This window comes from Anomaloglossus baeobatrachus, chromosome 5, assembly GCF_048569485.1.
Source record: "Anomaloglossus baeobatrachus isolate aAnoBae1 chromosome 5, aAnoBae1.hap1, whole genome shotgun sequence".
Classification (NCBI taxonomy): domain Eukaryota; kingdom Metazoa; phylum Chordata; class Amphibia; order Anura; family Aromobatidae; genus Anomaloglossus; species Anomaloglossus baeobatrachus.
This window is the reverse complement of record NC_134357.1, coordinates 276,084,290-276,097,232: the sequence shown is the minus strand read 5'-3', so window position 1 is coordinate 276,097,232 and position 12,943 is coordinate 276,084,290.

Genomic DNA, 12,943 nt, shown 5'->3' with positions numbered 1-12,943 from the left:
GCTTCGTGGTCAGGGGTCTAGGCCACTTCTGGATCGCCTCAACCTTGTTAATTTGGGGCTTAATCACTCCTTGGCCTATCACGTAGCCCAAGTAGCGGGCTTCCGTGAGTCCCAATGCACATTTCTTGGGATTGGCTGTCAATCCGGCTGTTCGAAGCGCGTCCACCACCGCTTGTACCTGTTCCAAGTGGGTCTGCCAATCGGAGCTGTAAATAATGATGTCATCCAGGTACGCTGATGCATACGCCTGGTGGGGTTCCAGCACTAAGTCCATCAACCTCTGGAACGTGGCCGGAGCGCCATGTAACCCAAAAGGCAAGACAACATAGTGGAAGAGACCCTCCGGCGTAACAAAAGCGGTTTTCTCCTTGGCGGACTCCGTTAGTGGCACCTGCCAGTACCCCTTGGTCAGGTCGAGCGTGGTAAAATATTGCGCCTGTCCCAGCCTATCAATCAGCTCATCCACCCGGGGCATGGGGTAGAGATCGAACTTGGATATTTCGTTCAATCTCCTAAAGTCATTGCAGAACCTTAAGGAGCCATCGGGTTTTGGTATTAGGACAATCGGACTAGCCCATTCACTCCGGGATTTTTCGATGACCCCCAGGCGTAACATTGTCTTTACTTCCTCCGATATGGCTTGTCGTCGAGCCTCCGGTACCCGGTATGACTTCAGGCGTACCTTCAGGTGGGGCTCGGTGACAATATCGTGTCGTATCAGACTTGTCCTACCAGGCAGCTCGGAGAAGACATCGGGGTTCTGCTGAACCAACCGTCTGGCCTCTCGCCTCTGTTGCTTGGTGAGGGCTTCTCCAATCCTTACTTCCGGTTTGTCCTCTCCGGAGGTCGCTGGAGCCGGATGTGAACGACCCGAAGAGGAGGGAGGTGGGGAAAAAACAGCCATCAGGCTTTCCCGTTCCTGCCAAGGTTTTAATAGGTTGACATGGTATATTTGTTCAGGTTTCCGCCTACCGGGCTGCAATACTTTATAGTTAACCACCCCTACTCTTTCCTTTATCTCGTAGGGGCCTTGCCACTGAGCCAGGAATTTACTCTCCGCCGTGGGGATTAATACCAACACCCGATCCCCGGGTTTAAAGGTCCGCACGGTGGCTTGTCTATTGTAGCGGCCGCTTTGCGCGGCCTGAGCCTCCTGTAAATGCTCCTTCACAATTGGCATGACCGCGCTTATGCGGTTCTGCATACCTAAAATGTGTTCGATCACACTTTTATGGGGGGTGGGCTCTTGTTCCCATGTTTCTTTTGCCAGGTCCAACAATCCCCGGGGATGTCGCCCGTATAACAATTCAAAAGGCGAAAACCCCGTGGATGCCTGTGGCACCTCTCGTATGGCAAACATCAAATAGGGAAGCATCATATCCCAGTCTTTCCCGTCTTTTGAGATCACCCTTCTTAGCATGGTTTTCAGGGTTTTATTGAAACGCTCGACTAAACCGTCCGTTTGAGGATGATACACAGACGTACGCAACTGCTTGATCTGGAGTAGCCGGCATAGCTCTTTGGTCACTTTAGACATGAATGGGGTCCCCTGATCCGTAAGGATCTCCTTGGGCAACCCCACCCGGCAGAACACAGCAAATAACTCCCGAGCTATAAGCTTTGCTGCAGTATGTCTGAGAGGTATCGCCTCGGGATACCGGGTGGCATAGTCAACGATCACTAGGATGTGTTGGTGCCCTCGAGCGGACTTTACGAGGGGCCCCACCAGATCCATCCCTATCCATTCAAAAGGGACTTCTATAATGGGTAACGGTACCAACGGATTGCGAAAATGGGTCAGGGGTGCGGTAAGCTGACACTCCGGGCAGGTTTCGCAGAACCGTTTTACCTCCCCAAAGACCCCGGGCCAATAGAACCTTTGCAATATTCGCTCCTGCGTTTTCTTGACCCCTAGGTGGCCACTCATCAGGTGTTTATGAGCCAAGTCGAGGACCCGCCGGCGATGCGGCTGGGGCACCACCAACTGTTCTACCCCCACGCCCCGTATTTCATCTACCCGGTAGAGTAAATCCTGCTTAAGAGCGAAATGGGGGTACCTTACCTGGGCACCGGGCAGCTGTGCCACCCCGTCAACTACTGTCACCCGACTCCGGGCATGTATCAACGTAGGGTCCTGGAGTTGGGCTGTCCCAAACGTATCCGGGGATGCCTCCAACTCCGGAATGGGCTCGACCGTCTCAGCCTCTCCTGCCAATACCTCTAGGGGCGACCTACCGGGTTCACACTCTGTCCCTATCATGGTGACCCCTATGGCAGGTGTCCCGGATTCAGGATTGTAGGGCTCAGGTCCCGGACCAACCAATATCTGAGGGGACTTAGGGGGTCCCCTCCATAAAGTCCAAAAATAGGGCAGATCCCTTCCTAGGATCACGTCATAAGGAAGAGTGTTAAGAAGTCCCACCTCATGTTGCACCTGACCGCAAGGTGCTGTGATGGTGACAATCCCCGTGGGATAGTCGCGGCGGTCCCCATGTATGCAAACCACCCCCACGGTGCGTCCTGTGGCCTTTACTTTAGCCCTCAAGGTGGATCGCACAAGGGTCACTAAGCTTCCGGAATCCAACAATCCTGTAACCGGACATCCATTCACCTGTATTTGGCACAAGTGGGGCTCCGTCTCTGGGGAGACCAGGTCAGCGGTACACACCACCTGAGCATACATTGAACCCCGCCGGGTAACCCCACAATCCATGGGCTCCGTGGTGAGTGGACACTGGGCTTCCATATGTCCCACCCGCTGGCACCGCCAACATCTAATGGGGACGGAAACCCCCTTGACGGGTTGTCGTTTAGGGTACAGAACCTTCCGGACCTCAGGAATGGCAGCCGCGGCCTCAGACGGGACGGTAGGGGACTCCTGCACCGTTGTCAGCGGTGGGTCCTTGGCCCTAGGCTTGGAGGGGCCAGACCGACGGGCGGTACGCAAAGTCTCAGTGTCCCGTATCAAGTCCTGCGTAGCCACATGCCGCTCTACCAGGGACACTAATTGGTCCAGGGTACTCGGGTCACCCTGTCCAACCCACCGTTGAACGGTGACGGGTAAAGTGCTCACAAAACGATCCACTACTACCCTTTCCACCATTTGCGCCGGGCTCAGAGTGTCAGGCTGCAACCACTTTTTTACAAGATGCAACAAGTCATAGGCCTGGGAGCGTACGGGTTTGGCTTCCTTAAAGAACCACTGATTTACCCGCTGAGCCCGTACATAGGTATTCACCCCCAACCGAGCCAGTATTTCGGCTTTCAGGGTCACATAGTCAATGGCGTCCTCGGTACAGAGGTCCAGGTACGCTTTTTGGGGTTCCCCCGTCAGATAGGGCGACAATACCTCAGCCCACTGCGGGGTCGGCAGCTTTTCCCGCTCGGCCACCCGCTCAAACACCGCCAGGAACGCTTCCACATCATCACCCGGGGTCATCTTTTGCAACGCTTGTCTCACCGCTTTCCGGACGCTGCCGTCGTCACCCGGTCCCGGGGTTGTTGCTGCCGGTCCGGCACGGATCGACTTGGCCAGGAGAACCATCTGTTCTTGGTGCCTTTTTTCCTGCAATTGCAAGGCTTGCTGCTGACGTGCATTGGCCTGATCCATCTGTTCTTGGAATTTTTTTTCCTGCACTTGCAAGGATTGGAGCAGGTGTGCATTGGTCTGTTGTTGCTGTGCATTAGCCTGTTGTTGCTGTGCATTAGCCTGTTCTTGCTGTGCATTAGCCTGAGCCAAATGCTTTAGTATGTCCTCCATGGCGTCGCCGGGTTTGGGCTGTAGTATAGCCGCTCGAATCCAGGACATGCGCAGCTGGGTCACCAGGGATGGATGCTACACCTCACCGGCTGTGATGCCCGCATTCTCCACCATATGTGAGGTAGCACGGTCGGCTGCGCAGCAGAAGACACGGGATCCAGGCATTAAGGTTCACAGCACACGGTTTTAATCTTCAAACAAAAGTCCATAACACAATACATGTGCCTCTCCAGCAGAAAACTCAGGGAGTTCTGTTCACTCCCTCACACCCGGCACACCTGCCCTCGTTCTTGTTTCCATTTAACCCTTCCTTCAGCCTGTAGGGAATCAGGATTAACCCTAGAGTGGATTTACTTTCTATCATGGAGTGAGCACAACCGGGGCGAGACATACCGGCCGTCATAGATAACCCCGGTCACAGTCTCACAACACATATATATATACTCTCACATTGAGATCAATGTGTATTTCACGTAGCAGTGATAAAAGAAAAAACATAAATATATGTATATATCCATGTTAATAGAGAAAGTCAGTACCGCAGCAAAAAGACACAAAGGCCGCAATATACAATATAGTGAGAGCAATAGACCCAATTGTATATATATATATACTCACACACTGCGGCCAATGTGTGTTTCACGCGGCAGCAGTGAAAACCACCAAAAACACCATATATACAGGTGTCAGTGCCAATGATGGAAATGAATACCGCAAAAATTACAGCACACAGACCACAGCAAACAAATAGAACGAGAGTGGATAAAATAGTTCCATACACGTAGAAATACTCTCACACTGGGGTCAATGTGTATTATTATAGCAGCGGTGCGAGCGGCAGCACTGACACACCACACATACTACTGGTTGGCGACTACCACCATATCCACACAGTATGATAAGAACATACGGTGAAAAAGGCATATAACCACAGTGTGGGGCACTAAGCACTAATTGGACCAACCATTATAAAAAATATAACATTACCTAAGATATACAGGTTGCAGAAGAAATGCGCCCAATGCGCATTTCGGAGTGTATCTTCGTCAGGGGGCGTGACCGGAAACAACGGGGGTGCCATTAAAATAGGCCTTCATCCCCCAGCCGATTGGGCAGACAACCGGACGCATCCGCCGCCGGCCAACCGGAAGTCCCGCCTCACAGACACGTCATGGCCACACAGAACGCCGGGTAAATAAACCCGGCGTCCCCGTCGCCATAGAGACGCGCCTGCGAGAACAAGGAAATCCAGGCAAGCGGCGCATGCGTCAACCACCCAGCCAGGAGGGGGATGAAAATTAGAAAAGAGGAAATGCTATGCAAGCAACTAGACATGGAGGGATCCCTGCACGATAGCCACAGCATAATATGGACATATACATTAGTCTCATAAAGGTGGGAATATAACAAACAGTAAAGGAGGGAAATAATTAATGTAAGTAATGGAACATACATATCAAGATCACAGCTTAAATTATATAATACTCATAAAACAGCAAATGCACAGATTACATATATGCACGTATTATATAAATTTATATAGATATGTATGTACCATAATTGAAAAGCAAGGATTGATACTGTAAATAATAAAAGAAAATTACACTAATTAAGAAATATAATAAAAAAATAAATAAATAAAATAAAAAATGGAAAAGTAGATAGAAAAAACATAAAAAGACAAAATAAAGGGATTTTGCGGTCCAAGGAGATCCATCCATGTCAGCATCTTGTATGGTAGAACGACCATGACCAAGGTAACCAATCGCCAATACAAGTAGCATATGCTAGTGCATATAATACTAAAGGCCTAAAAAAAGAGAATTAAAAACAATTAAAACCAAAAAAGGACACCAGGACATTACAAAAACAGAATAAAACTCATGTTTTCATTTAAGCCTTGGGGCTGCGCCGTACGTAGACGCCAAATCCATTGTGTCTCTAATTGTGCCAATCGCTGACTGACCCGACCCCCACGGATATCCACATCCAAAATATCAATTCCACGGACTAGAATCCCCTTCGAATCACATTCATGAAAGAGCTTGAAGTGCCGTGGAATTGTCTTGAGAGTGGATACATCGGAGTGTTCCCGTGCGGCTTCTATCCCCAAAACATGTTCTCGAACCCGAGTTTTCAGCTGTCGGGTCGTGAGCCCATTGTAAATCTTGGGACAGGGGCAAACTCCATAATAAACTACAGATTTAGACTCACAAGTGATCCTCTTCCTGATTGTATAATTCTTCGAAGAAGAGGAATCACAGAAAGTATTCGTCCGCAGTACACTAGGACAAGCCACACATTTGCCGCACGGGAAGCATCCATTCCTAATAGCTGGTACATTAGAAAACATTGGGGATGGAGTACTCTCATGGAGACTATGGACAAGGTAGTCCTTTAGGTTTTTGGCTCTACGTAGGGTGATCTGTGGTCTTGGGGGTAAGATTTTGGCCAGTATGGAATCAGCCTGTAAGATCAGCCAAGACTTTAACAATGCCTCACGGATACCGGAGTGTGCGGAACAGTAGTTGGTAATAAACCTAATAGATGAATCACTATTCTGCACCTTCTTGGAGTACAGCAAGTCGTTCCTCACAGAGTGTTTAGCTCTATGGTAAGCATGTTTAATCATACGCTTGCTGTACCCCCTTTCAGAAAATCGTTTAGTTAATTCAGCCGCCTGAAATTCAAAATCACGGTCACTAGAACACAAACGGCGGACACGAAGAAATTGTCCGACAGGTATAGAACGGATGATATGTGGGGGATGAAAAGATGATGCGTGAAGTAACGTATTGGTCGCTGTAGATTTGCGATGTAAATTAGACTGTAAACAGTCCTCAGAGTCCCTATACACCAGCACGTCCAAGAATATGTGTATACACAATTGCTTAACAATTCTTTTACTCTCACTACAATTGAATGGTGTGGTCTCTGTGTCTTTTCACTGTAGAATTGATTTCCATCTCAAACACAGAGATATATATCAATATGGTGCACTCTGTATGACATAAATTATAAAATGACAAAAGAATTTTTTCCACATTGGAGAAGTTAGATACTACTACTTTTGGCCTTCTCCTATATATACTAGGTCCTCTCTTCCTCTGTATATTATACTTTATATCGAGAATTGTCCTGATATACTATCCTTGTGTGTTTATCTTCTCTATAGTTGTGGGTCACTATTGCCCTATTTGGATGCGACCTTATATTATTTTTGTATATAACTGGTACATTGCGACCAATTTTTGCACTGTTTGCGGTGATGTATACCGTTCTCTCCTTCCCATCACCTTTCCGCATGTTCTAAAATTACAATATGAATATTAATAAAAAAAAGTTGAACCGATGATCGCCTCTCTCGTTTTTTGGTCTGTTCCCTGTCAGCGATTTGGTTCACACATTATAGTTCTTTCTGCGCTATATATGATGTATATGTATGTACATGTGTATTGCTATATATAATTTCTACGATATGCAGATGTTTATGCCATTATCTATTCTTGTTCTCTTTACTGTGTTTTGCACAGATTTAGGTGTATTCATAATGGACTATAAGGCCATGGAGTCCTCATGGCTGAACCAAGCGGATCAGGTGTTTGGGGAGGTTCTAACGGAAAATGAGACTAGCAGTGGACCGGATTTGGACCTCATGTTTTCTGAGATTACTACTCTTCTAAATAAACGCACACGCCTTTGGTGGAGCAGGCTACTCCTGACTAAATATATTGATAAAAAATGAATACCACGTGGCCTTAGGGTCAGATTAACACCAACCTTTGTGGTTGAGGATCAAGAATTTATATCCAAGTGGGAGGATATGTGCAATGGTTGCTCCTTCAATCTTATGCAGCTTCTGATTGACTTAAATACTTCTAATATTGCCAAGATGGATTCCATCATTGACCAGAAACAGACCACATTTCGGTCTATCTGTCCCCCTGACAAGGCTGACAAATATGACTCTGAGGCTACGAAGAAGGTTGACTCCCTTGTTAAACAAATTCGAGATGTTCATCTGAGGAAGTTTAGACGGGACCAGGAGGATTTCTCTGAAAATAAAGTTTACTTCTGGCGTAAACCGTATGCTACACAGGAGGGAACTGGACGCCCATCAGCTCAGTCTAATATATCCTCTCTGAGCAAAGTATCGGAAACCTCCGATTCTAGTACCAGATCGGGAACTACATATGGCGGTGGCGGTTTTTCTCGACACCAGCCCCACTGGTATAAAAAATCTAAAGGATCCAACATCACTACTGACAATAAGGTGATTAATTTGAGCTCACATATACTTAGTGAATCTGATTTGTCCCTATTGTCCAGAGGCTTATCTTTGTCACCAGTAGCAGGGCTCAAAATGTTTACAGTAATTAAAGATTTACATATTTTTGCCAGATCCCTTTTATTTAAAAGGTACTTCTTTGATGATACATCTCGAACTTTGTTTCCCGCAGAAAAAGAACAAGCGGCACTAGCAATACTATCTGAGTTAGAATCTGAACATAGAGCTGGTGAGGGAGGTAAGGTACCATCTTGTATTAAACTCCCTTCTAAAAAATCCTTACCATTATCTTCATGCGCAAATATTGATTTATTTGTGCAGGTGGTATCTAAAGATCTTGAAAATTTGTGTGGCCGGGTCAGGGTGGACAATCTATCCAAGTTTGAACGCAATCGTCTTCAGGAGTTGCAACAGTTGCCAGATGTTACAATAAAGCCTGCCGATAATATAGTCATCTGGCTCACATCCGCATACGAGAAAGAGGCTTTTCGCCAATTAAGGGATACTGTATATTATAAAAAACTAACGTTTAATCCCCTTACTAAATATGTTGAAGAACTCAAGCGGATTGTGCAAATGGCTAAGGATGACTGTATTATCTCCCCTGAATTGGCATCGGCTTTGAATGTACCTGAACCTAGGATTGCAACATTGTACTTATTACCAAAAGTGCACAAAAACACTTCCTCCCCTCCGGGTCGCTCGATTATTTCAGGCAATGGGAACTTCCTCGAGAACATCAATAGGTGGCTTGATAATCAACTTAAGCCGCTTGTGAGGAATCTCCCCTCACTTATTCAGGACACGGGTGATTTTCTGAGACGTATAGACGGGTTATATGTGGGCCAAGATTCTCTTTTGGTATCTTGTGACGTTGAGTCCCTATACACCAGTATCCGACATGTCGATGACATCAGAGCAGCGAGATTTTATCTAAGTATGAGCAATATGTCATCTAATTTTGTGGATTTGGTGTTGCGATTGTTGGAGTTCTCATTGACACACAATTTTTTTGTTTTTAAGGGGTCCTTCTACCTCCAGCTCCAGGGTACAGCGATGGGCGCTTCATTTGCGCCAGCTTATGCAAATCTGTTCCTGGGGCTGTGGGAGAGGGACCTCCGCCTGACTGATTTGGAGTCGTCGATGGGCCGAGTCCTCTCATGGATTCGGTACATCGACGATATATTCCTTATCTGGCAGGGGTCTTTTGATTTACTTTTGATATTTATCAACGATTTGAACTCCAACACTCGCAACATCCATCTTACATATCAAAGCTCTGCTGATTCCATTGCATTCTTGGACGTGCTGGTATTTTGGGACTCTGAGGACTGTTTACAGTCTAATTTACATCGCAAATCTACGGCGAACAATACGTTACTTCACGCATCATCTTTTCATCCCCCACATATGATCCGTTCTATACCTGTCGGACAATTTCTTCGTGTCCGCCGTTTGTGTTCTAGTGACCGTGATTTTGAATTTCAGGCGGCTGAATTAACTAAACGATTTTCTGAAAGGGGGTACAGCAAGCGTATGATTAAACATGCTTACCATAGAGCTAAACACTCTGTGAGGAACGACTTGCTGTACTCCAAGAAGGTGCGGAATAGTGATTCATCAATTAGGTTTATTAGCAACTACTGTTCCGCACACTCCGGTATCCGTGAGGCATTGTTAAAGTCTTGGCCTATCTTACAGGCCGATTCCATACTGGCCAAAATCTTACCCCGAAGACCACAGATCACCCTACGTAGAGCCAAAAACCTAAAGGACTACCTTGTCCATAGTCTCCATGAGAGTACTCCATCCCCAATGTTTTCTAATGTACCAGCTATTAGGAATGGATGCTTCCCGTGCGGCAAATGTGTGGCTTGTCCTAATGTACTGCGGACGAATACTTTCTGTGATTCCTCTTCTTCGAAGAATTATACAATCAGGAAGAGGATCACTTGTGAGTCTAAATCTGTAGTTTATTATGGAGTTTGCCCCTGTCCCAAGATTTACATTGGGCTCACGACCCGACAGCTGAAAACTCGGGTTTGAGAACATGTTTTGGGGATAGAAGCCGCACGGGAACACTCCGATGTATCCACTCTCAAGACAATTCCACGGCACTTCAAGCTCTTTCATGAATGTGATTCGAAGGGGATTCTAGTCCGTGGAATTGATATATTGGATGTGGATATCCGTGGGGGTCGGGTCAGTCAGCGATTGGCACAATTAGAAACACAATGGATTTGGCGTCTCTGTATGGTGCAGCCCCAAGGCTTAAATGAAAACATGAGTTTTATTTCATTTTTGTAATGTCTTGGTGTCCTTTTTTGGTTTTAATTGTTTTTAATTCTCTTTTTTTAGGCCTTTAGTATTATATGCACTAGCATATGCTACTTGTATTGGCGATTGGTTACCTTGGTCATCGTCGTTCTACCATACAAGATGCTGACATGGATGGATCTCCTTGGACCGCAAAATCCCTTTATTTTGTCTTTTTATGTTTTTTCTATCTACTTTTCCATTTTTTATTTTATTTATTTATTTTTTTATTATATTTCTTAATCAGTGTAATTTTCTTTTATTATTTACAGTATCAATCCTTGCTTTTCAATTATGGTACATACATATCTGTATAAATTTATATAATACGTGCATATATGTAATCTGTGCATTTGCTGTTTTATGAGTATTATATAATTTAAGCTGTGATCTTGATATGTATGTCCCATTACTTACATTAATTATTTCCCTCCTTTACTGTTTGTTATATTCCCACCTTTATGAGACTAATGTATATGTCCATATTATGCTGTGGCTATCGTGCAGGGATCCCTCCATGTCTAGTTGCTTGCATAGCATTTCCTCTTTCTAATTTTCATCCCCCTCCTTGCTGGGTGGTTGACGCATGAGCCGCATGCCTGGATTTCCTTGTTCTCGCAGGCGCGTCTCTATGGCGACGGGGACGCCGGGTTTATTTACCCGGCGTTCTGTGTGGCCATGACGTGTCTGTGAGGCGGGACTTCCGGTTGGCCGGCGACGGATGCGTCCGGTTGTCTGCCCAATCGGCTGGGGGATGAAGGCCTATTTTATTGGCACCCCCGTTGTTTCCGGTCACGCCCCCTGACAAAGGTACACTCTGAAATGCGCATCGGGCGCATTTCCTCCACAACCTGTATATCTTAGGTAATGTTATATTTGTATAATGGTTGGTCCAATTAGTGCTTAGTGCCCCACACTGTGGTTATATGCCTTTTTCACCGTATGTTCTTATCATACTGTGTGGATATGGTGGTAGTCGCCAAACAGTAGTATGTGTGGTGTGTCAGTGCTGCCGCTCGCACCGCTGCTATAATAATACACATTGACCCCAGTGTGAGAGTATTTCTACGTGTATGGAACTATTTCATCCACTCTCGTTCTATTTGTTTGCTGTGGTCTGTGTGCTGTAATTTTTGCGGTATTCATTTCCATCATTGGCACTGACACCTGTATATATGGTGTTTTTGGTGGTTTTCACTGCTGCTGCGTGAAACACACATTGGCCGCAGTGTGTGAGTATATATATATATATATATATAATTGGGTCTATTGCTCTCACTATATTGTATATTGCGGCCTTTGTGTCTTTTTGCTGCGGTACTGACTTTCTCTATTACCATGGATATATACATATATTTATGTGTTTTTTCTTTTATCACTGCTACGTGAAATACACATTGATCTCAATGTGAGAGTATATATATATGTGTATACACATATATACATCCAGTTTATGTGGTGTGTCTGTGCTGCTGCTCTCACTGCTGTTATTATACACATTGACCCCAGTGTGAGAGTATTTTTACGTGTATGGAGTTATTTCATCCACTCTCGTTGTAATTGTATGCTGTGGTCTGTGTGCTGTAGTTTTTGCGGTGGCACGGACACCTGTGCATATGGTGTTTGTGGTGTTTTTCACTGCTGCTGCGTGAAACACACATTAGCCGCAGTGTGAGAGTATATATATATATATATATATATATATATATATATACATTGGATCTATTGCTCTCACTATATTGTATATTGCGGCCTTTGTGTCTTTTTGCTGCGGTTCTGACTTTCACTATCAGCACGGATATATACATATAGAAATTGTCCGACAGGTATAGAACGGATGATATGTGGGGGATGAAAAGATGATGCGTGAAGTAACGTATTGGTCGCTGTAGATTTGCAATGTAAATTAGACTGTAAACAGTCCTCAGAGTCCCTATACACCAGCACGTCCAAGAATATGTGTATACACAATTGCTTAACAATTCTTTTACTCTCACTACAATTGAATGGTGTGGTCTCTGTGTCTTTTCGCTGTAGAATTGATTTCCATCTCAAACACAGAGCTATATATCAATATGGTGCACTCTATATGACATAAATTATAAAATGACAAAAGAATTTTTTCCACATTGGAGAAGTTAGATACTACTACTTTTGGCCTTCTCCTATATATACTAGGTCCTCTCTTCCTCTGTATATTATACTTTATATCGAGAATTGCCCTGATATACTATCCTTGTGTGTTTATCTTCTCTATAGTTGTGGGTCACTATTGCCCTATTTGGATGTGACCTTATATTATTTTTGTATATAACTGCGACCAAATTTTTGCACTGTTTGCGGTGATGTATACCGTTCTCTCCTTCCCATCACCTTTCCGCATGTTCTAAAATTACAATATGAATATTAATAAAAAAAGTTGAACCGATGATCGCCTCTCTCGTTTTTTGGTCTGTTCCCTGTCAGCTATTTGGTTCACACATTATAGTACTTTCTGCGCTATATATGATGTATATGTATGTACATGTGTATTGCTATATATAATTTCTATGATATGCAGATGTTTATGCCATTATCTA